At 28.7% G+C, this 26,211-nt stretch overlaps 1 long non-coding RNA gene across 1 annotated transcript; it reads right to left on the bottom strand.

The window, feature by feature from the left end:
* Positions 1-9,372: 9,372 nt before the first annotated feature.
* Positions 9,373-15,284, bottom strand: LOC148230344 (uncharacterized). The gene is made up of 2 exons (XR_015811114.1): positions 15,190-15,284; positions 9,373-9,629 (listed from the first exon to the last, which is right to left on the bottom strand). It is a non-coding gene; the product is annotated as an uncharacterized LOC148230344 (long non-coding RNA).
* Between the last annotated feature and the right edge of the window lie 10,927 nt (positions 15,285-26,211).

The following is a 26,211-nucleotide window of genomic DNA, read 5'->3' as shown; positions in this document are numbered from 1 at the left end:
GGCGGCTTGTGGGATGATTGCCCATTACACGGAGCACTTCACATGAATAGCCCAAGCATCTCGATAAACATCTCAAAAGCTACCGCTACCTTTCTTTATCCATATATATACATCTACTATATTACAATAACATCTGACTACTACAAGCTATAATTTGATATTCGCATATAAAATCGCTTAACTATGGATTCAATTAATATTAGTATGCATCTATTACAATATTGGTTATTAAATTAGATATTTCCATTAATGTTTAATTAACATTTTTATCTCTATGTTCTTATATATTCTAAAGCACCCTCAAGTGCTTGACATGACATATTCTAGATGGTTTTCTGTTGAGATCATTTAATTGCTAAAAATAAGGTTTTGAAAATAGCACTAAAAAGCATTTGACTCAACTGCTAACGGATTTAAATTATAAGTAATTCAGAAATCGTTCATATTGTAAATCAGTCTAAAGAATAAATGGATTAGATCTTCTGGAACTTAATTTAAGTACATCAACTAATAGATGTATTAATTTCATTAATTGTAAATTTTTGTAAACACAATACAAGTGAGACATTAGACTAAAATCAAAGTCTATAAATCAGTGATATCTATTTTATTAAATATAAACGATTGTTACAGTTTACAATTAAAAGCTGTTTTGATTTTATTCAAATTATACATCACAAAATTTGCACTATTTTTATTGGTTTTAATGTTAAAAACACGTTAGTTAGAATATTATTACCCTCACTTAGGGCATTCGAACCGGGTAGAACTGGAACCGGGTACCCGGTTACCCCCTGTTTTTCATGGAACCGAAAACCGGGTATTTTTTTACGGGTATCCGGTTAATTTCATTTAAATATTTTTTTCCATTACTTCAAATTAAACGGAAGAGCCGAATCGGCGTTCTTAAAACGACTAACGTCTTAGAACGACAAAAAAAGGGACAGTACTTAGCGGCCTATAGATTTCGAGATAAGCGAATGCATAGATAAGAATTAATTTGAAAGGCTGCAGTTGTAAATAAAAATAAATTTTAATGCCTTGTAGAATGAAAATATAACACATTAGATTCGTTAGTGTTTTTAAAATACAACTTTTTACAAAAAGAACATCACTAAAATAAGCTTTGTTTCTCTACCTACATATAATACATATAATAAATACAATCATCTAATTTCATTTATAATTTTAATAAAATTTATTTGAAATTTGTATTATTATTGCCAAATATGTGTTAAAATAAATATTTCGGTTTTGTACTGATACACATGTATATAGTATGTAAGTATATGTATATATGTACCTAACGATGGAATGTAAAAATATTTTGATTAATAATTACATAATATATTGATTTTATTTCAACACCTTATTTTTTTTTAAAATGATATTAATTATTAAAGTAAAATTAAATATATCATGTCATATTTAATTAAAGATTCAAATATAATAAAAATTAGACTCTTAACGGCTTACAAAAATTACCCGGAACCGAACAGGATACCCGGTTCTTTTCCGGTAAATACCCGTAGAACCGGGTAATGAATTTGGCCGGGTATTTGGATGCACAACCCTCACTGCTCCGCGGATAGAAGCATACTGAAAAAAAATTTATCGATGGTTTATCGAATTGTTACAAATGTTCAATCCTGGAAAACGATACTGTTAATAATATTAAATTGTTTATATTTTACGCGATACTATATTTTTAAAAAAAAAAATTATTTGCGTGTTTTTTTCGCGTTCATCTTGTTTTTTGAATTAATCTCTATATTTCGCCGAAGATTGTCCTTTTTTAACATTAAAATATTAAAATATTTAAGATTTATAACATTAAAACCAATAAAAATAGTGCGAATAAAACATCCTTCCCTGCGCGATGTAAAAAAAGTATACTCTAAAAAATGTGAAAACTTCTGATGATGCTGGGACAATCTTCGGCGAAATATAGAGACTCATTCAAAACCCAAGATGAACGTGAAAAAAACACGTGAATAATTTTTTTTTTTAAATATAATATAGCGTAAAATATAAGCATTTTAATAATAATATATAAATATATATATATATATATAATATATATATATATATATATATATATATATATATATATATATATATATATATATATATATATATATATATATATATATATATATATATATATATATATATATATATATATATATATATATATATATATATATATTTCGTTCGAAATATGAATTTGAAAGAGTGTTTGTTTTCGTAGAGATTTCAACGCACGGGCGTTTCCAAGACAAACTGGAGTTTCCATCGGAAAATATCCATATTACCATAACTAATTCTAATATTTTAATTAAATATTTAAATATCCTAAAATTTTAACGGCTTTTAGGAACAAAGCTTAATTTTGATGTTGAAAAAACTGTTTAAAAAAATAAATATGTGTGAAAAATAAATATGACACAAATAAACATCGCAAGTTAATAGAAGAGCGGAACAAATAAATACATACTTATTCCTGATAATATTGCATTGATTTAATTTGAAAAAATCAAAATTATAACCCTAGATTAAAAGAATCATCTCCACATATTTTTTGTGACATGTCGCTTTTTATTTGCCAAAAAAGTATTATTTATAATTAATTATATGATTAAGGAATGAAAAATGTTTTACATTCTATTAATAATTTTTTACACATAAGAAAAGGGTGTTTGTTACAAGGGGTATAGCTAGTATACATATATTACTTAAATCTCGAATAAAAATACGTGCAATCAAAGGCGAGAATTGAAAGGGTTGGCCACCGGGTTGTATTTTGCAAAAGGGTGCACACAATTGTTACAAAAAATCCATACAACTCCGAAGACCACACGGGGCGGAGACCTAAATGTTTTGAGGTCCCTTTTATTGAATTACAATATCAACAAAGACATCAATTATTTTGTCGGTCTTGTTAGATTAAGCGGCTACCGATTTTAACATACAAAATCGTATTATATGCACTGAAAAAAATTACATTCATATAATTTTTTTACATACTTTATAATTTATAATTTATAAATTAATTAAAAACATTTCTCTACTCCCATGTATATTATAAATTAGGTAAAATTTCAATTATGATATATAATTTATGATAATTTAATCCCTTTATACTGCCACGTTTCAGTTAAATATATTTTCGCGATAAGTTATCTAAGATCTAATACAAGCCATGAGAACTCCCATGTTTTTATTGTAAGTCATATACGTTATTCGAATTTCATACAGATTCTCATCTCACGGTAATTACACGTGTGTAATAATGTAATTATATACACTGCGGTAAACCTTTGAGGTTTTGCGAAACGTTATAGAGATTATCGGCGAGTCTGTACAAACGTGGCTGAGCAAGTGTTAAGTCAGTTTGAGAAAAAAATATCCTTTCCTCAGAGTGTTTGGCGGAGAGAAAATCCGGTTATATCAATTACCGAAAAGTATTGGAAATTGCGGACAATACAAGTATTAAATAGATCAGCGATAATCTATTCATATGCTTTGTCTCGTTTGAACGAACTTACCGAAAGTTACTAGATGGTAAAATTGTCGACTAAATAGCATAAAATATATTCTAAGCTATATACATAATTTTTCTAGTCAATGTTTAATATTGTAGTGAATGTGTGGTCCATATTTATACTTGACTTGATCTATATAAATTTTGATCTGGAGCTCCTTGATAATTTACTTTACTGTTTAATTCATTGAAAGTATAATTTTCTAATATCGTTTTAAAATTCTTAGTCTCTACATATATTATTAATGCTCTATGTCTGGATTGAATCTTAATGAAACGTGCTATAAATATAGTTTACCAAATTTCTGTATTTAACTTCAATTTAAAAAATCATTATTTTTTTTATTTTTAATATTTACAGATTGTAATTTAAATTTTATTTAAAAAGAAAGCAAAACATAGTTTTTATTGGGATCTTAGTTACACATTGTAAAAAAATAATAAATACTGCCATTTTATTTAAACATTAAATTTAAATCTGCTATTTCATTTGTTTTAAAAAATATAATAATATTTTTTATTTACACGTATATTTATTAAGTAAAATTTCTTAGCTGATACTTTATTAAATTTATTTTTCTTAGTATAAAATTTCCTGTTTTTTTTCATTTTAAATGTAAATTTCCAGATTTTTAAGTTCATTTTGCTCAGAAACTGTTATATTTAACTAGAAATATCTATTTATTATTTTAATCTCATATTATAATTTTTTAGTTATTTTGAATTCTGCTAATTGATTTGAGTAATTTGTTTTGCACTAAAATCTGCATATATTATTAAAAATATTTTGATACAAAACGCATTTTTTTACAGAATTATTTTTTGTAGACATACACACTACGTGGTATTTAAAAAGGGTTCAACACCTGTTTTAATTTTTTTTTTGTTTTTGTGTTTTTACTAATTTAATATTAAAAAAAAAATACTGATTTTTTATTAAAAAAAAACATTATGATGTATTTACTACAAAGCTTATTTTTTATACTGATAAACTTGTTTTTTGTCAAAAAATGAAAAACTAATAAATATTTTATTTTTATATTAAATAAATAATTTTTACTAAAAAGCAAAACATAAAAGTAAATTTATTGGAAAGCGCGATTTTATTGATACGTTTTTCTTAAACTAACATTTTTTTACTTGAGGTAAATTTTTGTATCATTAGAAGTAACTAAATATGTATTTTATCGTGCATCATGAAATTTGTCAACTTTTTACACAGTGCATTTTTTGTTGTTGTTGAATTTTTACGTACAAACTATGTTTTATTTTAGGAGTACTTTCAAAGACTCGAATTTAATTTTTGGTTACGCATAATTGTCCCAAATACGACAATTTCATAGATATATATACATGTACATGTAACGAAAATTAAGAATAGTTTTAGCATAGAATGATTTTTTAAATTAATTTACAAATTTCTATTTTACTTATGCAAGACTCACTGTGGAATTTTTGGTTTCGGATCATAAAATATGTATTGTAAATAATTTATTATATATTGCTTTTTTATATATTAAAAAATATGTCGATGTTTATTTTTTTATTTTTTTTATATATTACTCACAAACTGCCATTCTAATTTTACTCATAGTAATTTTTATTTAACGCAAGGCTCTGCTTTTTTTATATATTTAACCCACAAACCACCATTTAACTTAAGATTTTTAAATGTAATTCAAGGTTACAAAAATATACTTAAACGCTCAGTGCTAAATTTTATTTATGAAAATCTCGATGTTTATCTTTTGTAATTCTGTTTTTTTATTAATGTTTATTGCTATATGGTAATATATAACACTAAAATGATTATTTAAAAAATAGCTCTTTTAGCACTGTTAATATTTTTTTATTATCAAAATAAGAGAGAATCTCCTGAATAAAATTTTATTACACTCCATGACAAATTTCATAATAGCACTTTTGTGTCTGCCCCGCCAAATATACAACACACAAACACATAATAATAACCGATTTGAAATTGGAAAAATTCACACAATAGCCAACATTCTTATGTAGTACATACCTGGGTATAATATCATGTACATATTATATACATATATATATAGCAAAACATAAACAAAAATATGATACACATTTGGATTTACTTGTCCGGGTTCGCGATTATGTTTCCGTAATCCCCGCTTTTTGTTGAATGGCGGTCTTTGATCGCGGCCTATTGTCGGAGAGAATGGGCCGCTTTCCTCCTGTGTTACTCTTTGGTGGTGTGCCGCACATGTGGGGGATGTGTGCGGCCATTGATGCCTTTTCACGCGGCCCGACATGTCTGGCAATGACATCTCAATGAGGTATCGACACCGAGCCGAACGCGTGTGGTCCCAGATTGGAAATTCTGATATCACTAGTAAAGTCATCTGGCTTGACATATGGGGGCAACTTAGAACGACTTATAATTATATTTGCACTATTTAATAGCTATATTTGTATCTAAACTTAAAATCATCTTGTTCTATTATAAGATATCATTCTTCAGACATCGTCGATTATTTCGCTTCAACCAACTTTTATGATCAAAAAGCATTTTATTATTAAAAATCTTAGGTTTAATTAATAAATAAAATCGATGATTTAATATATAATACAACTAGCTTTGCTTCGGGATAGATTCAAATTCATTATTATTAATATTAATAATGTTAAAAGTTGAAAATAAAACAGTTGACCTAGAAATTACAGCCAGAATGACATGTGCAAATGTCACGTCGCTTCTGATCACCGCTATGTAGTATAAATGATGCAACTAAAATTCTTGTAATTGTACATATTAATTCTGCTATATTATCTTTCTGGCAAAAATCTTGTTTTATAGTGTGATTTTTTTTATTCTATTTTCATATTCTACTTAAAATAATAATAACAAATAAAAGTCGCATAGAAAATAATGTTATCTCATTTTTAACATCGCCCCCGAAAAGTTCCCAGAAGTCTGCCCCAGCATCCCGTTTTAATTCGAAACAACTAAAGCTTAATTATAACAGGTTTTCGAAGGGTGCCACTCAAAAGCGATTGAATAAATTTTTCGGGGGGCAAAAATCGAATAAACGCTCGGCGGTGTGTATATGAAAATTTAATTTTTTCACTATAAATCTGATACTTTGAAGTGAAGCCATCGGGTTGCTGGGTACCCCTTCTGTAAAACCAGCGCCGGATTGGGGGAAAAAGCTCGTTTCGTTTTTGAAGCTGTGTGCGGGAGAGTATTTACCGTTTTAATTTGTTTCGCACTTCTACGCCATCCGTATCCGGCAGAATCTTATTAAAAGAATGAATTAGCTCCACGCTATTATCGCATCAGATAGGGATGTTTGGGAAACGCATTAGCTTCGAGATAAAAATACTTATATGGCTTCTTGACTGATATGTTAATTCTGATTCGGTGATAATATTAGCAACTAAACCTATGTAAGATTAATTATATTATCTTTTGTAGTCTCATTGATTACATTAGATTCCGAAATACTATATATATTACACGTATAATATTTATATGCTAGGAAAATATTATTAAATAATTGTACGTGAATATTAGAAACATCTTTGTAAATCAATAAAAATAAGCAAATTCCATTGATAGGACATCATGTCTCATACATATGTATTGTTTGTTTGTTGTTTTAATAACTAATTCTAGATTTTTATTTGGTAACTTACTTCAACCAAAATACACACATAGTTTCATTACTCTTGTCTTATCAGCGTAGTTATTTTTACATAAGGCAAAAGTTTTCGAATGTCAAAGTTGAGCCAAGTTTGACGTGAAGAGGGAAGCTGTTGCATTCTCAATCGATGCTTAACGTAGCCCATTTTGGTGCGAGTTCAAATGAAATTCTATATTTTATATAAAGCTGGCTTTATTTTAATTTAAATTATATAATAATTAATAATTTCGTTCTCTCAGACACGATTAAATGCATCATATGGGATTCTAAATCAGGCCTTTCGGGTATTAGTCACTTACTGTACCACTAATCTATGGTGCTGGTTAAAATTTGAATTTTAAATAGAAGTAAATGATCTGCGCTTTTGCGTTTAAATACGCTTGGTAAAAGCTGGAGGTGGTTCTTTTGCTATGTATTTTTTAGATGCGCGCAGAATTTACGACAATTTTCAGGAGGATTCAAATTTATTTATTTTTGTAGTATTCCTTATAATAATCGTTTCGTGACTGCTTTGAACAGATGGAGATTTGGCAGCAATACTATTTTCTCAAGCAACTTATTTTTAACTGTAAAGAAAACCTGGTAATATTATTCTCTCGGAATCTCCGATTGTAAGCGAATCGTAGATTTGTAGCAGTTTATTGCGCTTTTAACGCGTATTTGCATAGAATGCTTTATTTATTTTTTATTATTAATTTTTAATATTAATTAATTTTTATTATTGTTTCAGGTCTGGTTTAAAAATAGAAGAGCCAAATGGAGGAAGCAAAAGCGAGAAGAACAGGAGAGACTCAGAAGAATCCAAGAAGATGCTGTTTCCATACCTTCCAGTCAATGTGCTTCACTCCAATACTCGGATGGAGATTCCTCCGATTTAGAAGTCGCATAATTATTAATTAATTTATATTTTCAATGTAAATATACACATACTAAAAAAATATTGTAGCATATTCGCTCTAGTTACTATTAAATAATTTATATAATATTAAGATCGATTAAAATTGTAGATGAAATTATTATTATTATTGTACGTATTATAGGAAATGATATATTTTATGATTATATATTTATTTTATTTTACGTGTTAAATTTTATGTTGTAAACTTATTTTTTTTAAACAGCTGATCCAATTGAACATAAATAATACATTATCTTTTAATATTGCTTATAATTTACGGTAGAATGGGGTAATTTAAGCCATTGAGTGTCTTTGGTTTAATGTTTAAAAAGTAACGTGAATTACAAATTATATATTGTAACTAAATATACTATATAATATATAACTTTTTGAATGTTCTTAAAATTGAAGTAAAATTATACTTTTGCTCAAAGAAGCCTTTTTATAAAAAAATCTGAGGATATTATTTTAAGAGCGCATAGAATTTAATGCCTTTAAGTGTTTACTAAGCTAATTCAACTAATACATTCAAGTTGATTTATAACACTTTAAATTCCATGCACTCTAGATGTATTATCTTATTATGATTTTTATAGAATATTAGGTTGAGGTATATGAAATGTTTTATTTAATATTGAATATTGTCTCCAGTAAAATATGATAATTATGAATTAAATTATATGTAACGTATCTAATAAAATTATACTATATAATATAAAAAAACGACATTTCATATGCACCAATCTAATGTTACATAAACATACAGAAAATTATAGTTACATAATAATAGTCAATGTAATTATTACTAGATGTTTATGTTTACGTAATCATAACTGAAATGGATGTTTTAGACTTAGTCACGGGACTGAAAACCAATAACTTGATTAAAGCTGTACATACTAAATACAATACATGCATATGATAATATTTTAACGTTTAACTGTGTTATTACTTTAACTGCCGCTAGTTCAACAAATTTGTGTAATCATTGTGCAAATCAACAACGCCGGCTTGTGTGTTATGAATTATGTAATGATGATTCGCGTGCGAATGATTATTTCAGTTAGTTGTAAATTGAGATTGTATTAAATTATTTTTGTAAATCATTGTATATATACGTGCCAAAGTCATAACGGTTATTTTTATTTCATGGATTTTTGCACAAAGAAATGGATGAAGTGTCTCATTTGTATTATACATATTATATAGTTTTAGATACAGTAAACGAAACGTGGAAAAATAAACGATTTAGATATGGCAAATTACGTTTTATTCACTATCCTTATTTTGTTATTTACATCGGTTTTGCTTCTGGAGAAGAGTTTTAATAGTAGGTGTAGGCTCCCAGATAATTTCCTCCATAAAGCCCGGAATATGGGGTGTAAGCGTAGCCACTGTACGAACTGTAGTAGTTGGAGTAAGGGCTATAAGCGTAAGGGCTGTACGTATAAGGGTAGGTGTACAAAAATTGGCCTGTTGCACACGCCGCCAGAGCAGCCAGTAGAAATATCTGAAAAATGAACAAAGTTTTAAAATAAGTTTTTTTAATACATTGATAACGATGGTTTAAATCAGGGTTCAGCAAGACGTGGTCCAAAAAAAGGTTATGAAATGTCCTTTGAGTCATTTCTCTTACATAATTTTAATCTATATATTAAAGCATTGTTACAAAATGTAATATAAATGATATAAATTCAAATGGTGTCAAACATATACACGAAGAAAGGCCACCAAATTAATTTTAACACATTACGGTCTGTTCACGCGTTTTCGCGTTATAGCGTATGCTGTCAGTCCGCTGAAGCAGTTTTGAGCGTTAAAAATAGTATAACTTAAGCTTTTAAAAATATTCTGTGAACTATTTTGGTAGCATGAAAAGAATATTTTAAACTTATTCAAGAAAAGCTTTTTAAAAACATTAACTTGTTTATTCTCAAGTTATTTGAGCGATTGTAAACAGGTTGTAACCATAGAGACCAATTTTTGAAAGAATAGTTTAACGCTTCAGAAGATCTTCAAGGCTCCAACTTGAGCATTCAGTTCTAAACATTATTTATCAATAACATAAATACAGCAGGTACAATTTCAAGTTTTTTCTGCATGCAGATGATTTGAATTTTTTTAATGCATTTGATCTGTTACGCACTCTTCTCTACAGAGTGATTTACATTCTCTATGAAGATGATCTTTCAACCGTCTGCTCTTTAGTATCGAAAAGGAATCGAGAAAAATGTACCGCCCACAATTCACCGCCAGCAATTAATCGCAGCGTCAATTGCTCGCATAAGCAATTTATAGCCTACCAATTTTAACTAGAATATTTTACCGTCTAGAAGCAATGAGATGTGTTTAAACATTGCTTGTTTAAGGTGTAGCAAATCTATTTTTTTAAGCAAAACTTATTTTAAAATGTTTAAATTATATGCTGTTTTTAAAACTTAATTTTACAGTTCAATTTGCTGTTTAAATCCAAACCTAACTTAAACGAATTAATCTAATGGAAGTTGCAAAACTATAATAACTATAACTATAATTAGTTTTGCAACTTTATTATTAGGTTAGGTTTGGGTTTGAACAGCAAACGTACTATTTTATATTATTAAAATATTATGAGAGTTTTGCAATTTTAATTAAATATTTATACTTATGGCAATTGCAATTTCATTGATTCTGCAACACTGTTTCGTAATAGTGAAATATTGTTGGGTCTTTTTACATTTTCATAGCTAATGCAATTTTTCAGCATACTGTTTAATAAATTCTAAAATTTAGCTATATGTTCCATAATAAAACAAACTCTTCTATTAATTTGTCTGTATATTTGTCATATTCAGAGCATTAAGAAAGTTAAAGATACTATTTAATTTAATATATACAGTCATGGCCATAATAATGGGGCACCCGTTAAAAAGGTGTGTAGCTCTTTACAAGTGCAGAGTTTGACTGAAATATTTTATTAGGTAGTTTTAACCGTAATTGTGATTATTATTATACAAAGAAATTGGTCGTTTTTAATTGCTCAATGGAGTTTTAAAAAAATTGTTTAATTGACAAATGTTTTCAGTTCGGTGATTTTAGCCTTTATGTGTCATTACAATTTGTTTATTAAATAATTTATTTGGAATATTATATAAACTTTTAAAAAATTGAAGTGAAGCTAAGAGAGGGAATATAATTTTAAAGGCTAAAGCGTTGACCGCTGTCGACTGGTCGACCGCGTAACTATTCCTAATCGCCCTCCAGAAAAAAAATGTTTTTATATATAAACTATATTTATGTTTGTGCCAAATAATCATTAAGTTATGCTATTAAAGTAATGATATTGCATAGGTATTGATATTATCCATGTTTATTTGAAATTTAAACTGATTTTTGGCTTTGAACTACTACTTTTCTTATAATCACTGAACACATATGAAGTTAGTAGACTGCCGCCAATAATTTAAAAAGCAGGTCGCCCGTAGTAATCAAAAGCTTAACCACCCGAATGTTGGTTTGCGAGTCACTTAAAAATCGTCAAAAAACAAGTGGAGTGCCATCCATTTTTTCTGCGGTCGAATAGAAGAAAGCTCAACATTGTGGAACTCAGAAATTGTAAAGACCGATACAAGCTGTGGCTTTCAGAAATAAATAAAACTCGAAAACTCGAGACTGGACATCTGAAGATTAGGCGAGCATTTGGTCCGATGAAACCAACTTTAAAATAATTTTAAACTAAAATTGGTAAAAAATAAACTTAATTTATTTAAAAGTTTTTAAAGCATTAATTTTTATAAATAATCATAACGCGTGCGTTGAAAAGTTGGAGTAAAATATCTTATTGATTGCATAGTACCCAGAGTCAAATATGTTGGCGGAAGCGTTATGGTCTGGGGTTGTATCGTTGCATGGCAGCAGCAGGGGTATAAAACCTGTACACTTGCGAGGGTAGTGTGAATAATGACATTTATATTTCAATATTAGAATCCAGTTTAATGGATTCCAACCATAAAATATTTCCAAGCATAAACCACGCTACCATTCGATTCCAGCAAGAAAACGCTCCATGCAGGGGTTAGTTTCTGTCAAAAGGTTTGACGCTTTTAGGATGTCCTACAAAGTCACCAAGCCTTAATCTTATAGAGCATTTATAAGCAAAATTAAAAGAAAAGGTTGCCCAACACAATTGCAAACGTAAAATTAAGCTGCGGGAATAATTGCAGATACAATAGAAAAAATTGTCTCCATCCACCTGCAAGTCATTAGCTAACAGTATGCCAAAAAGGGTTGCATATGTAATTATAGCTAAAGGTGGGCCTACTAAATATTAAAAATAAGCTGCAAATAAACACTTTAAGCAATCTTAGTCGATTTTTTAAGATATAACACATTTATTGGTGTGCCCCATTATTATGGCCAAACCCATATACAGCCTAATTATAAATACAATTTATATACGCCCTTATTTCTGAATAAACATTTTTAAGCACTTTTAAAACCTTATTATAATTTTCCGAAGCCATACATTACTAACTAGTTTATTTGAGCAATTAGAAATTTTTGCAACAATAAAACATTTTCTTATAAAATATCCAAAATTACATCTTAAGATGGGGCCGAATTAATTATCTGGAATTCGAAACAATACCATTTCAACGTATACCTATTTTCATAACATGCGAAAAACCCTCAAAGAAATAAAAATAACTCAAACCCATACTATAAATAGAAATGGGTAAATCAGAATATACAAAAACATTTTTTATGCAATTCGGAATTTAAAAAATAGCTTGAAAAATGCTTACATTATAATTTTTAATCAACAACATGTTCGGAGTGCAACATGTTCGTTGAAAGATACAGCAAGAAATATCTGTAGGCAACTCTGTTTAATCTAGAGAGCCAAGTGATATGGTGGTGCTTTTTATATTCCGGAATGGAAGGTATTCATTTAATCGACGGAGCAGTAAATGCAGTATAGTATTAAACTGTCCTGATTTATTTTTCATTCCTTTGATGGAAAAGCACGTGAGCTCATATATGTACTACTTTGTTTTAATAAATGGTACAGTTTATTTTTGTAAATTGGATCAATACAGTGAAGATAATACAATTAGTGCTTTATTGAAATCTTTAAATGTGGAGAAAACATCTTGAATTAAATCTTTGGGTCATATATGAAATAATAAATTAATACACAACTCAACGAGCTTTCAAAAAGTTATAGAACTGATTAAAAAAATATGCCACAACAATTAGTTGAATCGTTGATTTAACTAAGTTGTGTCACGGGACGCAATCGCGGCAGCGCATCGACGAATTGTCGACACCGCCACCCACAATTTTAAATGCCGCTTTATTGAATGCGTGCTATGTCAAAAATGAAATGAATTGTATCAGTGTTTCTAGCAAATAGTCACTAAGATACATACTTAAATACGATCCGTACTCCCTCTTATAGATATATATAAAAAAAAAAAACAGTTTTATTCACAAGGAGTACTTCGCTTCGCTAAGACTCTTGATGATAAATTTATACACTAGGAATTAACGTAATGTATAGAATGAAAATCTGCAAATAATTGGTAAAGTGACACGCGCTCCGCATAAAAAATCCGAGCATCTTCAATGCAATGTGTATATTACACTTGAACGCATATTATAATTTAATATTATGCCTCCATCACTCTCAGATCCTTGACAAGTATTTCTAGTTAAAACACTTTCACTTTCGTTTTTGATAGACCAACTCAACAGCCACTCGGAGTCTTTATGCAAATAATCTGAAACACTTTCAGATCATCAGCATATAATTTATACACGTATGTTGACAAAGAGAAGAAAAAGCAGAGGACTCAAATTGGATCCCTGTGGTACTCCAGAACGAGCGTAATACTCGTCAGAGCAACAAGTATCATAGAACATAACAGTGATTACATAAATAAATTGAAAAAAAGCCGAAGTTACTTGGTTTTAAAGAAAATGTTACTGACAAACTTAAATATATATTTCTATATATTATATAAACCTATATTTTAGAATCAAGGGATTTTGTCACCGTCTTCGAAAGGCATAGTGGAACGACGTGAACGAAAACCGTGTTTGTGGTTCACAATGCTGACAATGATTAAATATATACTTGCGAAGCATTTTATCAAAAAATCTAACATATGCTAAACTGTGACCGATTTAAATTTTTCGATATACGATTTATCACCTTTTTTGTGGATCAATGTCATATTTGAACATTTCCACAAAATCATGACGTGATCAAGTTCGATATAACTTAACATTTAACTTGCAAAGATTAAATAAAAAAATAAGCAAGAAATAGCTAAATTAATATGTGAATCTCATTTAAATTATGCTGTCGACTCCTGGCCTTAATGGCGAACGCTGAATTGCATCCAATAGAAACTTCTTAACATTAATGGGAGTATTTCTTAATTGATTACATGAATCAAGTAATGTCATAAAATGAGTTAGTATCAGGTACAGTTAAAGTATATATTAGTATTGAACCAATTGAATCAACGGTGAGTAGATAAAAATATTATAAAGCAACTGAAGGTTTTTATTGTATTACAATGGTTTAAATTTCCATACATTTTTTGTACTATAGTAATAAAACAGAATGATACCTTTTGCTATTTTAGGAATGATAAAATACAATATTTGTATGCAAAAACATTTTTTTTATACAACTATTTGCCACAGAGCTAATTTATTACCCAAAAAAAATTATTTATAATGCATAATTCAATTAAAAAATTAGCTAATCTAATCTAAAACATATAGTACAATACATTAACTGAAATTTAATTTTATTGACTTCCTTAATATGATAATTTTACAATGTAATAAATTCATCGCATTAAATATAATATCGTAATGATTAAAATATTATCTTTATATTAAACCTATTGACTTTGATTAATTTTTTAACTGTTAATTTTTTTCTAAATAATTCAATTGCCGAATAACTATTTGACAGTGTCACATCGACATTACAAATCGTATCTATGTTTTTCTTTTAAAAATTAGCGAAAAACATCCAACTTTCCCCGCTCGACGGATCATATTTCACTCACCAATTTCAACATGTTTCAAGGCGAGTTGCGGAAACGTTCCAACTTATGCGGAAGATTGCGCAATAAATATCACTCTGATCGGTGTACTGACGCGAAACGTTGCAATACCAAAGTTTTTATACTTTAAAAAGATGAATAGCCAGCGGCTCGGCGGCACAGTGGCAAAATCGCACAGCGAGTGTGACATATACGTTTTTTTTTATCAAACATTTGAATGTGTAATTTTATTTATTTAATTATTTTTTAAATGTATGTTAAATGAATCATATTCGAATACATTTTTAATGGTAGATACATATTATTACTATTTAACTCATAGGCGCTATTACAATTATATGCTGCTTTAAGCTGTCGTTGAAACGTCCATTCGCTGTTCAAGCCCAAATCGAACCTAAACGAATTAAACAAAAACAACTTAGGTTTGGGTATTTTTTTTTTTAATTTGTTCAATATAGTAAAGATGAAAATAAAAACTGAATAAAATTAAGGTTATGTTAAAATATAAAGAATATAAAGAAAAATGTGAGAAAAACATCTTGAACTATATCTTTAGGTCATAATTAGGAAAAATTTTGAATACACAACTCAACAGCCTAACAAAAACTTATAGAACTAATCGAAAGACTATGCCACAAAAAATAAGACAGTGAAATTTTGTGAACAAATACAGTTTTATTAATACTGGACAATGAAATTAAAAATTAGTTGTTTGATTCATTTAAACTAACTGTGCTAGTAAAATTATATTTATACTAGTGAAAATATAATTTGACTAATATGTTTCATAGATATATTTTGTTTATTACGTAGCTTAGACATATCATTTAAAATTGAATTACAAAATATATTAAATCGCTTTAAATATACTTCACACAAAAATTTAATATAACGTCTACATTATAAAACACCTTTTTATTTAATTTATTTTTTAGTTTAGGATTATTGCCAGATGTTAAAAAACAAAGTGTATTTTTTCAAACATATTAGATAAATCTTCTTGTTTTTGAACAAAAGTTAGTTTATTAATATTCTAGTTGCTATTTTTAAGTGTAAATTATCAAGGGTTATACATTATTGTAAATTATAGTTGAATTTTTAAAATAAGCTGTAAACTTTGTGCAATAACGTGCTATACATATGTGTTGTAGTAGTCTTCAAGTTGTCTTATGACTGCAAGGCTGGACCAGATCGAATGATCGAAATGGAAGCGGCTACTTTTCTCTACTTGATTCGAGATTGGGCTGTTATAGTTTTTGATTTTTATTTGGTAGCCAGGCGTGTACGGTGTGATACGTTCCCTTTCCGCACGCCCACTTCTTCTCACTCACTCTCGACACTTAACACGAGAGCGAGCGAAAGAGAAAGTATCTCACTGTACGCGCCTGGTAGTAGCGCTTTATACTGAAATTGGGAGATAAACAATTATCTTCTTCTTGACTCTTTGACTCTTGACTCTTTGACTCTTGACTCTGAATGATCTCTTTTTAATGTATTTTTATTAGAATAGTCTATCTATTTTAACAGATGATTTTGTTTTGGGTTGCATAATTCCGGCAACAATGGATTTTGTAGTATCACTGCTGTCTGAAAACGGTTATTAGAATAAATGTTATTACTAAGAATTCATTAGTTTTGTATGCCTCTTCTAACAAATCTTATACAATATAACTGAAATGAGACGATTGTTAATGGGTGCCACACTAATATTTAGCGATTTTATTAAAATTTAAAAAAAATATTTTTAAATATATACAAGAGATAATGCTTAATAAAATTATATTTTATTTTAATTATTCCTTTTTCACATATTCCATAAATAAATCTAATGTAAAAAATAATAGGGAAACCACTACATCTATCCTTCCAAAAAAATTGTATATCTGTATTTTTAGTAAATAAGGAAATCTATGCACAAAAATATTTTTTACAGTTTTGATAACTATGTGAATAATTTTTTCGAGAAAATAGTGCGTTGAATCTTCCAAGCCTTCCACTTTTTTTGTGTATATGCATAACCATGCATTTCTTAATATCAACTAATTTTATTTTAATACTAAATTATTGCTTATTAAAACTTATTTTTATTATTAATGAAACTTCAAAACTGATCAACATGATAATATATAAAAATAATACAGAAATAGAATATTTTTGACAAAACTCACAATAGTAAATTGTAGATAATTATTTAATAACAGTGCATTTAATAATTACAATTTGCAAGTATATGTTTCTACTACCTACCCTATAAAATAACCATAAAAATATTTTCTCAAATTTGAGGATTTTTGTATTTTGCCATAGGAAAGATATGGAAAACTTTATATTATAAATTAAAGATCAGTAAAATTCTAATCCAAAAAATATTTCAAACAGCTGTTTACCTTTAAATGTTTGGCGTTTTAACAAATGATATTTATCGAATACATAATTGTAGTAGAAAATGAAAATGCATGTTTTAGAATATATCAAATAATACCACTACACGAAAGTATAAAAAAGTTGGTGATGATTCTATCATAATTATTTACAATATTGTCACAAAACAAAAAAATAGGACTGGGTGCTAAGGATCCGATTAAGACGTATTTTTTTTTTGTTAAATTCATATAAGATATTCTCTATGAGCTAGAGTAGCTCATAATTATAGTATTTTCAACACCTAATACGTACAACCTAGCTCAATTTTAATTAATCATCCGTGAGATTAGGAAAATCTAGGTGATGATCGATTAAAATTATGATTATATACTAATAATTAATTCTGATATTCCAGATACTATAGAAATTGAAATTAAGACCCATATAAGAATTGAACCCAAGTCTTTCAGGTCAAAAGTCAGCGACTTATGCTTTTACGACTCGTCTATCGTGTTGGTAAATTTCCTATTATAAAAATGTTTTATCGCGACATAAAACGTTTTATAAAAAATATGGCCAATAGACATCAATTATATATAAAGAAAATATAGGCTTATTGTCCACCGACCAGCTGCGTGTAGCTTGTAAAATTCCACAGGGTCATGGTGCTGCGATAAACCCTTCGTGATGAGCCTCAGTCTCCGTACTGAAGGCTGCTAATGACCTTGTTGTTCGGGCGCTCTGCCGTCGGCATAGGCTAGTGCTGGGGTTGTGTCTCTAGGTGGTGGGCAAAATCCGAATTTCGCCAGCAAGCCGAATCCACTTGGATATCACCTGTATCCGATCCTTAAATGTCGTCATCCACGGCTCATGGCTCGGGTTTAAATGGGTTAAAAGGAGGGTGATATACGTGCTACATACTTGAACTGCAAATTACTAATACTGAAATACCGGTATTAACATTGAGTCAATAATAATATTTGGATAATTAACAATATAATACAATATTAATGATGTAGTACAATTAATGTAGAAATACACTAAGCTAGCTTTACACTTTCTCTGGAATTCGATAGTGTTGCCCTTAAGTTAGTATGTCATCTGTGTTGATTTGGCGTAAGCTTTACTGGTAGCTAGCATAGGGCAAAATTCCCGTATATTTCAAAGTTGGAAGTGACATTCTCAAAACAAAAATATGGTAGGAAATCAAAACGCTTACATCTGGCATCTTCTAAGCCAGCAAAATTATCGAGTTTTAAGAGTTCGTTTAGCTCCACTTCTTATTCATCTTTTTTGCGAAAGCTAAAGTTTTAATGTGAATTTACATTAGGCGACCCTATGATGATTACAAATAATAGTTCATTAGAGGTATAGTATTTTTTATTTCAAAAATGTCTTTTGTAATAAATAATGCATGGCTTTCGAAAGTCATGAAGTGCCATATATTATTAAATCAAATTTACTACTGACAGATTTTAAAGGATATTTATGTAATCCCCACAACGTAGTAAGAAATCATGAAATTAATTTCATTTTCAACCACCACTTATTTGATCAATATTGTTTTATCTGAGACTATAAATAAACAGTGTTTTGATTGAACCTCTGATTTGAGTCTCCATGTCGAATGAAATATTGATAAACTTCTAAATTAAAACAAAAACTAAGCTCCAACTAAAAATATTAATTTTAATTTGTTTTATTATGTAAATTTTAATTAATATATTTTTATATAAGAATGTGTTATTAAATGATATTTTAATTTGTTCACTATCTCTGGTAATAATCGAATATTTAAGTTAGAGTAAAGTTTTGGAAGTGTTAATTTTAATTGTAGATTAGTTACTCTTCAGTACCGATTAACACTTTTTTAAATTTTGGAAGGTTTGGAACCCTCTAAAATAAAAAGTGTCAAAACAATCTTAAATGTTAAACTTGCAATAAGAATAAATTTTAACAGTTCATTTTTTGGATTATTTAATAATTATTCTTGAAATATTTTTGTGTTATCGCATTTAGTTGTAATATCAATTAATAAATACGATTTTGACATTTAGTCGTAAGAAAATAAAAATATTATTAAATTATTTTTAATACCTGAATATTATTTTAAAAATAAATTTCTTAAGTATCAATTTAAATCTTAATAAATTCATTAAAAAATATAAATTTAAACGTTAATAAAGAGTTAAAACTTCAGTAGTATTAAATAGTAGTTAAAGTGATGCATCATAAAAAGTAATTGATGTAAAAATATTATTAGTAGATTTCAATTTATTTTTTTAGTTTTTTTATTTAGTATATTCATTTTTAAATACTAGATATAGTAAGTGTTAAATATAATAATTAAAAAAGCACTCTATATACAACACAATAATACTGCTTCGTTTCTTTCACTATGCAAACATTTTATTTTTAGCTAACAATGTTTATGCATAAAGATTCCAAAAATTATAGAACAAAGAGCGTTTTCATGTGACTTAAAACTCGAATGAAATAATAATAATAATAATACAATGCAAAGCATAAAAGCGAAACGTTGAGAAAACGATGCAAATGCCCCCCGTTTGAGTTGGCTCTGTTTTGAATGAATACAAATATTTTTAAGGACTTTTTCCTTATTTTCTGCTATTTTCACAACACGCTACTCCGAACACGTGAATTCCAAATATTTACTGATATTTCTCTTTCTTTCAACAAAACTTTTTCTTGCGGGATTTCTGTAGGAAATGAACTTTTTGGTTTATATAATGCGAAGGTAGGTTGAAAACATTGAGGCGTATTCAATGGGGCGAGATACGTCACGAAATTACGCATGTAAAGTAACAAACACCAGTTGTTGTCATAATACAACGACTTATTTAAACTAATTTGACTTGTCAATTAAACGAACCAGAATGATACAATTTAACGGTAATGACTAGGCGAGATTTGATCAGTATCAGTATTTTAACTCATAATGAGCCACTATATAGAAAATATTTATTCTAACTAGTATCAACAAAACCATATTTAAAAGAAAGGGAACATAAACAAGATTGTTCTCATGTTCCCAGCATTTTTTTAATGAAAAAACATAAAAGACATTCATGACATAACCCCAAAAATTAAATTGTGTTATAAGTGATAATACATTGCCCGTCATAAAATTCAATAGTCTGTGCATTAAAACAATGAGACATGAGTGTGTCACTACATTTTGAGACAATAAACTAGCGATATGACTCTAAAATTACCTTTCCGCCGCAATTTCCGTCTTTAAAATTAGATTTATTGTCATCTAGAAGGGCTCAAAAAACGAATAAACGCTGTTTTTTTAGATAACTGATCGTTTCAAAAAAACCAACGAAGACAACTTCTTCATACTGATCATTGTTGCCTATTTTATGCAATTATTCGAACACAATACAAACTATAACTATATGAGATAAGAACTGTGTTAACAGATGTAGGCATTTTTGACTTCCTGCCATATTTCGGTTTTATAAATATCACTTCCAACTTAGAAATATACACGAGTTTTTCCATGAGCTCGCTAACAGTAAAACACTGATGAAATAATAATTTTATGGCAATTCTATCAAATTCCAAAAAAACAGCCTTTTCAATCTGATGATCAGATTTGGTCCAACCAGGCTGGTATCTCTGCATTTTTATGTGTTAACCCAAGCTAAAAAGCAAAAGTAATAATCCAGGAGTTACAACTTAAGACATTTTAATCAGCTGGTGTACAGAATTATTTACGCCGAAGGATATCAAAATAAAATAATATTATCTCTATTAATCCAAGAAGGCCAAAATATCGGCCCGCTATGCTTATGCAAACAAATCCCACTGGTCGATATTTCGGCGCACATTTTTAAAATTTAATTATTTTTGTATGTGCGCGACGTGCCAATATAAAAGAAATATCTCAGGCAAATCTAACAGTACCAAATAATTTCTAGTAATTCTGTTCTGTAACAGAGAATATTTTTTTTATGATAGGGATGGCTGGCGAAGTGAAAACATTTATTAGTACATTTTTTACCCAAATAATTCACGGAATATGTTTCACTAATTAACAATAAGTAAGTCTTAATAATTAAATTTAAATAAAAACGTATTTGAAAAAAATTCGCGTAATGTATGTTTTTTTTTAAGAAAAACTTTTTCAGAGAAAAGTTTTGCTGTAATATTGTTCTAGATTTATTATTCCAAAAAAAAAGATTTGCCGCCTGAATTAACGAAAATATATTTTTTTATAATTAATGAAAGTAATTAATTTAAAATAATTTGTAATTAAAGTATTAAATATATTAAAGAAATAGTTTCCGGGGTATTCGAATGCTTTGGTTTTGCTAATCAATAAACATGGTGAATCATGCGAGCCGTACTCAAATTATTTTTTCGGTCAATACATTAAAATAAAAAAATACCGTTAATATCAATATTACCGGTTTTTCTCATTTCATTTTCTCTCGGTAATACCGGTATTACCGATAGACGCCATTTTAGCGTTTTTCAGGGGGGGGCTAAAGTAGGCCAGTCAATGTAGTTTTTTTTAATATTTCGATTTTATTAAAATTCATAGTATTTTATTAAATAACATGCATTTTTCGGACCAAATTCATAGGGACGGATGGGAGCAAATGGGCACCTGCCCTTCTCCCCCTTTCTCTAAATGACGTTTCTGGGATCAAACACTAGGAGTAATGTTGGTCTTTATCTAAATTCAAATGATATATTAGCCAAAACACTGCCGTACTAAATCACTTCCTTCAGAGACTTGATCCAGAACTACCACTTCGCCTACGACTTGGAATAAACGAGAGTTTAGCCTAACTCGCACTAAGCTGAGCTACATTTGATCTACTTAGATAAGTACAGTAAGGATTTTTCTCATAATTATATTTAATCAATGTTTTTTTGTATGAAGTTATGTAAATGAAAAAAATAATTAGTATTCATACATTAAACTAAAGTTTTTCGTTTGTCTTCTTCTGAAAAATTAAATGGTACATTTTTCAAATCATATGGTATGAGGTAATTCCTCGTATTTTTATTAACTCTTGTCGAAATTCTTAAACAATAAAATGCAATAATAACTATCATTATATTTTTCTAAAGAAAAGCGTTAGGATCTCTAATAATGTTTAACTAAATTTTTAAACATTCATAAGATATATTATACAAATCATGTCAATTTGACGGTAAATGGACATGTTTTTTTCTGTTTCCTCACATTCATTGTACTGCATATTAGTCGTAATGAAACAACGCCATTTTTGCACATTGTATATTGTCTTAATTTCAGCACACTACTTCCGGTAACGAAGGTCGCCTTTACATATAAGACATTGCACAACCGAAACTAAATAAATAGAAAAAATAAGGAAAACGAGCGTGAAGATGTGTGGTTTCGTGCACGCGAGCCGAATTCCGTTTTGTCAGGCCTATTGTCTTTCTGGACCTATGCTGAGCGTTTCTCATTATTTGCTCCATTATGCAGTGATCCGGGAGTATTAGCGATAGCTTGTTTTGTAAGCGAAATCACGTAGAGGACGTTTGGATCGTTCGGACATTCTCATAATAGCGGATCTGACCCGACCTCTGAGTCCTTTTAAACATAACTTTAAAGAACGCAGCCCATTTAAATAATCTCAGTGAATGATTTTCAATGATTTTCAATGACCATAAAAATTCATTAGTAGTGGCTTAAACGTCACGTTGACGTAAAAAGTTTTAATGTGTTTCAATCAGTCGCATAACGTATTTCTGAAAAAATTAATAAACACTGCTATAAAAATTAAGTTATAACAATCATCACATTCCGTACAAAGTAATATAAAAATGTCATCTATGGATGACTCGTTCACAAGCAGACTTAATTATTGTCTTTTATTATTGGACGAGAAGTCTTATTGTCAACAACATTCAGCAATAATGCTGCTATAGTGTATCGATGCTGAAGCAGACACAGCTTATGCCCGGGCGCATGCTACTTGCATGCGGGCGCATACTATTATTATCGATAGTATTAATTTTCAAGTTCAAATGGAGTTTTTTCTATAGTAACACTTTCTTTTGGAACTTCTCAATAGACTCAAAATATACTTATCTTGTACATTCTTACAACTGGATAGATAGACTTTAAAACTTGCTAGTGTACTATAAGTTTAATATACTATGTATTGACAATTCGGAGTGTCTTCGGAGAAGCCAGTAAAATTTAACAAAGCAGTGATTTGGTTCTTTACGTTTAGTTTCACGTGTTTCACATGTCATGCAAAGATAAATTAGCATTCGGTACAACTTCTCGGTTGATAGTTATCAGTAACAGATCGCTAATTCTTCTTGTAAAATGTTTAATATATACTAATAGTGTCTCATTAAATTTAATACGCTACATCTCAACTGATAAACACAACTTGACCTAATGAAAGTTTTGATAATTTTAAATTTTCATTAGGTTCAGTTATTGTATTTGGTTTAATTTATTCGATTTGGTATAATATATTAAGTATTCGAATGTATTCGTATTTTTTTATCGGTTTTTAGCACTATTAGTTTATTTAACTAATAAGTGCAAAAAACAGTTAGTTATGCTAATTTAAAAAATATATATTGATTAATTATAATTATTTTAATTAATCTTTCATCACTTTCACTATCGTAAAACTTTTTGAATTTTATAAAATATGCATAACACAATTCTCTGCAAATTACTGATCAGTGAGTGAGGTCAAAAGGAAAATGCTTAATTTATCATTTCGTACTTTTTGATCAGGGACATCATTTCAGCTTTTATAAAACACCAGAATCAGCTGCGATTAAATTGATTCAAAAAAATTTATGGAACATTTAACATGGGGAGGGGGAGGGGGGCGTGGCCAAAAGGGCTTTTCGTAAATTAAAATTTAAAAAAGTCTCTATATTACACACCAAAAAGTTACCTTATATTATACATTTTTGTTTGCTTACGAACAAAAATATCTGAGATGACCTTTTTTATATCTTACCAGCATCCGTAAACGAAAAAGCGAATCCTGTGCGCGACCTATTATTTTATGAAATTTTAAATTTGAAAGTAAAATTTTACAAATGTTCATGTTGCGAGTAAAATATGTGGTTATTTATATCTTGCTAATTTATTTACGAAAAACAGCAGTTTAAAGTATTTATTTAAAATAAAAATTATAATTTATAATTTTTTATCACGAGACGCCATTATGATGTAAATAAGCAAAATTATTGCACTGCTCGGCAAAATCGTCCTCGTTTTTCTTAAATTAATATTAAAGTATTATTTTTGTTGTTCTTATAACATTATTTTCAAGTGGTGGGCAAAATTTAAAATTCCGCTATTAATAATTTGTTATTAAAAATCTATGTTTACACAATTTATTTAGATTAAACTAAATAAATACATGTTTAGCTGTCACCAAAACTTACCATAATAATAATTTATTAAATATAAATAAAAAACGTAAATAATTTAAATGTTGACAATCACTGTAATATCATATTTTTAGCGAATATTGTGAGTAATAGTTAATTTATTCTAAGCAAATATAAGCGAATGAGGTTATGTACGATTATTGTCAAAATGAATCGAATGACATTTGTGGACCTAAAACTACAATTAGCGACCATAAAAAGCTACATAAAAAATACGCGATTCACAATTTCCATTTAGCGCTACTTAAAAAAGTTCACACGCAAGATACATATGCGCGTGCACGTATGGTAAAAAAAATTTATGAACCTAGTCACGATACGACTTCGTATGGGCATTGTAAATTTGATCACGTGACAGGACGATTCGATTTTGTTTACAGAAAATCAAACGCAGGGAATCCCGCTTATCCTGAACGATTGATATTCAATGCAGTCATTTATATTGTATATAAATAAGGTGACCAGATTTTTAAACTCTCATATACACTAGCTATCTCGATCATTTTTGTTCAAGGAGGATAAATTGCTACGGGAGAAAATTTGTTCTTTGAATATTTTATAATATGGAATTTAATAATGAATATGTATTTTTATTGTCTATTATCTAAATTTGTAAGAAATGCAATACTATAATATTTCCGAGAGAAGAACTAAAAAGTTCCAGACAGACAAATTAGCGGCGTCGCTTTTCGAGTGAAAAAGTGACCAATTTGCATAGCAATCGAGAAGAAAATGAAAAGCGTGTAAAAGCTGAAATGCATATCGACCGGAAAAAACTCGATGCATCGCTTTTTTTAGAGGTCTGCACACACTGGTGTATTGTTGCTTTTATAGCTTTAATAAAGAATAGTCAATTAAAATTTTCCGCATATACGATTTCAATTATTTGAAACCATTCCGCAACTGGGATCCAATTAGCGGACGCGCATCGAAAATAAAAATAAAAATGAAATATCTACATAACCTTTTTATTATTTATGGCTATAGAGCTATTGTTACGACTGACTATATAAAAATAGAGTTGCCGTATTCAAATAATATTTTACAGGCTTACCAACTTTTTTTCTTAACATTTTTCCCCTTTATAACTAATCTATTTTCTACATATTAAATTTAACCCTTTATACCTACATATTGCCTAATGTGTAATTAAACATATTGATGCTTGTATAAATAATGAAATATCGCCCGTATTATGTTTTATCGTAATACCCAATAATA

The sequence above is a fragment of the Plectrocnemia conspersa genome, unplaced genomic scaffold (genome assembly GCF_051122295.1).
Source record: "Plectrocnemia conspersa isolate PC_06_02 unplaced genomic scaffold, ASM5112229v1 ptg000010l, whole genome shotgun sequence".
In the NCBI taxonomy this organism is placed as follows: Eukaryota; Metazoa; Arthropoda; class Insecta; order Trichoptera; family Polycentropodidae; genus Plectrocnemia; species Plectrocnemia conspersa.
Note: the sequence above shows the minus strand (reverse complement) of the source record. Positions and strands in the feature narration are given on the sequence as shown.